We start from the raw sequence: 6000 nt of genomic DNA, 5'->3' as shown, positions 1-6000 counted from the left end.
TATTTTAATATTATTTTCAGAAATGGGCAGTGACTACAGGATATGGGGAGACCTTTCACACTAATGCATTGTTTGCTTTTCTGAAAAACAAAGGACAGGGCATCTCCCGAGTAGATTAGGGTGAGATTTGGTCTTGACTAGAAAATTGATTAGGGTGTGGAATTAAGGAATAAGTAGTTGGCATAGCGATTAGAAATGATAAAATAATGGCATTCGCAGAGAAATGGTCAGATTTGGAACAAATAATGTTGAGTGAAGACAAGCCTAGAACACAGAGCACAAAGGCGCATGGTCTCCTTGATATATAATTGTTGTGTGTGTGGTGGGGGAGTAGAACAGTAGAGATTATGTTTGTAAAATTACAAACTTCTTTTCAAGTGGTATTTCCACATGTTTGGGTCAGCGACTTTACAATATGTATCTAAAACCAAACAATTATTAAATAAACATAAAAAGGTCTAGGATAGACCTATCAGAAGATCACAATAGCTCAACAGCTATGTACATATGATTATATAAGATGAGGCTAAGCAAAATGAACTCCAAGAGGAAACAGAAGGAATTTATTGTTGACATGTTTAACGTTCTAGGTGAATTTCCTTTGGCGTACCCCATGTGGTTACTGTATAAGATTTTGGTACACTGGATATTGTATATATGCTTACCTGAACTAGGGAAGGGGAAAAAATGAGGGAGGGTGTAACAAATGACAAAAATGTACTCACTACCTTATTATGTAACTGTACCCCCTCTGTACATCACCTTGTCAATAAAATTTAATTTTTTTTAAAAAAGGGTAAGTACTTGAACAGTAATGCTTGTATATATGCTTACCTGAACTAGGGAAGGGGAAAAAATGAGGGAGGGTGTAACAAATGACAAAAATGTACTCACTACCTTATTATGTAACTGTACCCCCTCTGTACATCACCTTGTCAATAAAATTTAATTTTTTTTTAAAAAGGGTAAGTACTTGAACAGTAATGCTTAGGATTCTAACCTTATTTATTTATCCTTATCTATAACTAGTTGTACAAATGGCTTCTATTTCAACATACCAGTTTATAAGTACAATGCCACTTGGTCAATGTCACCCCTTGTGTTGTCCTACACCACCTGCCTCATCCCCACCCATTCCTCAAATTGCCTGGTTCTGTTTTTACATATGTACATGGAATATTATAACTTGTTTTTGCTTACCCTTCCTTTCTTTAATCATCTGCATCCCCTACCCTTGATGTCCCTCTTCAGCATATGTTCTGTTAGGGGGTGGGGAAGTGGAAGAAAACTAAGCAGAGAAACAGAGAGGAAATGCTTTATAGAACTGAACAGCAATCTTTTCTCAATGAGGCAAATTCTCTCCAAGGCCTCTTTTTTCACTAGACTATCTATTTGGATTACAAAGACTTGAGCAAATGCTAACAACGTTTTCCACAGATCAATGTCATCTCTAAGATGTTACATTACCTTCAAGCATGTGGGAACACTCAAAGCTGCCCAAACCATCATTCATTTCAAGCACCACCTGAGGTAAGAGCCTCAGTCTCCAAGTCTCAGTGGAACGGTCCAATTCTAATCTCTATCTAGTAGCTGACATAGCTAGACCAATGCATTGTAGGTGAACTGACAAATCCTTTGTGATGTTTCATCTTTAACTCTCAGCTTCTGCTTTATTACTTGAGAGTCTGGCTTTGTTCACTTTTGACAGATGAGGGAAAGCGATGGTAAACATTGGGCTTCCAGATAAAAAGAAAGATGAGGAACTGAATCTACTCACTTTATATCCATAACAGAAAATGAAAGAACATATCTCCAAATGTGCTGAAGACTTTTCTCCTCTATTTAGCAGATAATCATGCTGGTTCACCATGGTGAAATAGCAAGATAAAGGACAAGACATACATGAGATTTTTCTGGTAATCCATCCTCATTAATTTCAAATGTTTTGTTAGTCTAATTGTCTTCACATACTGAGAAAATTTTCTTTCTTCCATTGGCCTCTTAGATTGACAGAGAAGTGTGGAAATTGACTCTCATCTCATTGTATACCTGGTAATTCTTAATTTGGCCTTTTCCTACAAGTAGATTTGTCCAAAACTATATGAAAGCATGATCTTTCTCCATTGTCATTTTAGTTAGCCAGCTGCTTACAATAATTTGGCTTAAACTATGCTTATGCTTTCTAGAATCTTTGATTTCCTCCCCAGTTTTGTTGATATTATTCCTATGTCTAGCTGTACAGACATATCCGTGGCAAGTTTTAACACTGAAGTTAAGTTTGTTGTCTAACAACTGGAAATCTTTCATCTCTTTATCTCTGTTGCTTGCTTTGACATAAGTCCACATTTTTTCCACTTTTTTAAATCCTATTTTTCTTCCACAAGATATTTTGACAAATTACTTTCTCCATCTTGAAATAACATTATCACACTGAAATGGAAGTCACCTTGTTGAACTGAGGATTCATAAATGTCAAATTCTGAAAGCAAGGCCTTGTAACAGAAAAAGCAATTCTCTTATTTACTGCTCTCCCTCCAAAATAGGACTTGAAGGCTATAAGACAACTCTGAACAATTGGAACATAAACGCTTTGTGATTTTAAAACTTAATTTTTTTTCTTATTGTCAAAGTGATGTACAGAGAGGTTACAGTTACATATCTTAGGCCTTGGGTACATTTCTTGTACTGTTTGTTACCTCCTCCCTCATTGTCAAAGTGATGTACAGAGAGGTTAAAGTTACATATCTTAAGCCTTGGGTACATTTCTTGTACTGTTTGTTACCTCCTCCCTCACTCCCCCCGCCCCCGTATCCCTTTCTGTCTCCCCCCATGAGTTGTTCAGTTGGTTTACACCAAATGGTTTTGCAAGTATTGATGTTGTAGTCATTTGTCTTTTTATCCTTTGTCTCTCAATTTTGATATTCCCTTTCACTTCCCTAGTTCTAATACCAGTATATACAGTATCCAGTTTACTCAGATGAGATATAGAAATAGTGCAGGTACAACCACAGCAAGGGGATACAAGAGGATCAGCAACAATAGAAGCTAGGGGGGCTGGGGATACGGCCTAGTGGCAAGAGTGCCTGCCTCATATACATGAAGCCCCGGGTTGAAACCCTCAGCACCACATACACAGAAAACAGCCAGAAGTGGCGCTATGGCTCAACTATGGCTCAAGTGGAAGAGTGCTAACCTTGAGCAAAAAGAAGCCAGGGACAGTGCTCAGGCCCTGAGTTCAAGCTCCAGGACTGGCCAAAAAATAAATAAATACATACATACATACATACATACATACATACATACATACATACATATATACATACATACATACAGTGACCCTTATAAAAGCTATTGTTTCACATGGCATGTTGAAAGTAATTACAACAGTGATATAACAATTGTTTCCATAACATGGAGTTCATTTCACTTAGTGTCATCTTATGTGTTCATAAGGGCATAACTATTGGGCTCTTGTGATCCTCTGGCTGTGACTAGCCTAAACCTGTCCTAATTATTCTCTATGAGGGAGACCATACAGTTCATGTTTCTTTGGGTCTGGCTTAAACACTTCTGTTTTAATAATTTTATTTAAGGATAAGGCTAATGTAAATTATTGGTAATTTTCAATGTTTTAAAACCAATATAAACAGAGTCAAATTTTACATATCCATTAAATGCTATCAGTATTTTGAGAAGGTACAAAATTTACTTAACTTCACACTTTAGTTAAAGAATAATATGTGATCATAATGCAAAGAAATGTCTAATATCATGCAATGAATGATAGGGGCCAAATGAAAATGAAGAGATAAGCATTATTGAGATAGAAGTTTAATATCAAACTTTACCTGTATATTAAAAATATTTGCTGAGATTCAAGTGTGTAATTGATTGCTTTTGTGAGATAAGATTTTGTGTTGTTTACTCATTATTTCAACTACAAATATTTATGAAATACAGTGTAATAAGTTGTTGCATATATAGTATGTCATGAAAAAAATCACTGTATTCATTTTTATCTCCTTAAATGTACATTTCTTATTTGAAGCATTCTGATAATAGCCTCATAGACAAGTTCAAAATGTACTGATTGAATCAGTCATGTTTTTACCTCATTATTATTTTGTATTTGAAAGTTTTGATAAAAACATATAACAAGCAATTGTCAGCTTCAGTCTTCCTATGTGGAATAGTACAAATTAATGCTATTTTACTATATAATAGAACTACATTTTCTATTGAACCATATTTTGATTATCCAAACTTCCTCTATCCTTCTCACCGTCCTTGGCCCATTGTAATCACTGCTAAGCATTCATATCAGTATTTTTGTACATCTACAAATGAGACAGAATACTTGGTATCTCTCTCTCTAGGTAACTTATGTAATGAGATATCTGTTCTCCAATTTCATCCAGCTTGCTTCACATAATAAGCTACCATAAATTTTATGTCTGAGTATTTCTCCATTTTGTCTATATACCACATTTTCAGTATCCTTTCATTCATTCATGGCACATAGGCTACTTCTCTTTCCTAAGTATTTGGATTCAAAAATGTGGAAGACATTTGAAGCGAGTCATATAGTTAATCCTAGCATGGTGTGCTTTGCTCTGTCGTATTTGTAGGGAGAACAAACAGGAGGTTCACCCCAGTGATTCAATACAGAATAGATCTGAGGCAAGGAGAAGGGCTTCAATGATCCTAACTAGATACAAGATATTGTGGTTGTCTACATGTGGTAAAAGCCAAAGTTAAAATGGTGACTGGAGGAAATGTGGCAGAAATTTTTCAGAACTTGAATAGTTCCTGAATTAAAATGTCAACTTTCATCCTTAACTTATTAATCATTACATTCTACTAGAATTATTTGAAGCCAATTTATCTTTTTTTCCTGTCATTTTATGGGCCACATACTATTTAGACAATTGAGACATAAAACTCATAGAGGAATCTAATCTATAAATCAAGAAAATAGTAATATAGTAGAGAAGATATATGTTTCTGGAAGAGTAACAAATATTCTTGGGCATAATTTTTGGCACCTAATGTGAAAGCAGTGAGTACATGTTCAACAGCCTGTATATAAATATGTTCATATGAGAAAACACGACACATATTAACTGAGATAATAGGCAATTTGTAAACTTATACCAATAGAATTTATGAGTGTAAATGAGTGAAATGAATTCACACAAACATCAATGTCCACTTAGCATAAGTAGTTTATAGTAGAAGTGTATTACAGATAATTTGATGGTGTATAGGTTTCCTATACTATAACCCATGGAGAAAAGGCTATTTTTTATTAATATAATAGTCAAAATAGTAATTATTCAAGTTTCATTTCACTAATGCTTATTAACCTGCAGTTCTAAACTCTTGCTTAAAAATAGCTGTCTCTCCCAGGTAAAAGTTAAAGAAAAAAAACTGTTACAATCAATAATAGAATATTTTTATTATAGAGAGACAAATAACATGAGGATTGGATAGTCAGTATATTTTTCATCTATGTTCCACTTATAATGAATGTGGGCAAAGAAAAGGCTTAATAAAGTCACTTAGAGAACTGAGCTGACAAGCATATCATTCTAACTTGTCCTCAGGATATTGTAACAAGAGGCATGAAAAATGACTATCCATGCACTGAATTAAATTTTAAAAAAGAAAACATATGGTTATTTAACCAAAGCAAGTCTCACAACCACGTCAGAATTGCAAAGAGAAAAGCCAGTGAAAAGTCTTAATAAACACAGCAAAAACAGGTTAAGTGGAAAATAAATGAAGGTGGCTAAAATCCTTTTGCTATGATATAAGAGTATAAAATCATTTCTGGGGTTTTATTTTACTTAAAAACAATATGATTCCTGTATCTTATCTATAGTTGTTTAATAGTAAACAATTTTTAATTAGTCTGAATAATATCATTTGAAATAGATATGCATTGCCAGGCACTAGTGGCTCAAGACTGTAATCCTAGTTACTAAGGAGGCTAAAATC

Source organism: Perognathus longimembris, chromosome 16, assembly GCF_023159225.1.
Source record: "Perognathus longimembris pacificus isolate PPM17 chromosome 16, ASM2315922v1, whole genome shotgun sequence".
NCBI classification, from domain to species: domain Eukaryota; kingdom Metazoa; phylum Chordata; class Mammalia; order Rodentia; family Heteromyidae; genus Perognathus; species Perognathus longimembris.
This window is presented reverse-complemented; position numbering follows the sequence as displayed.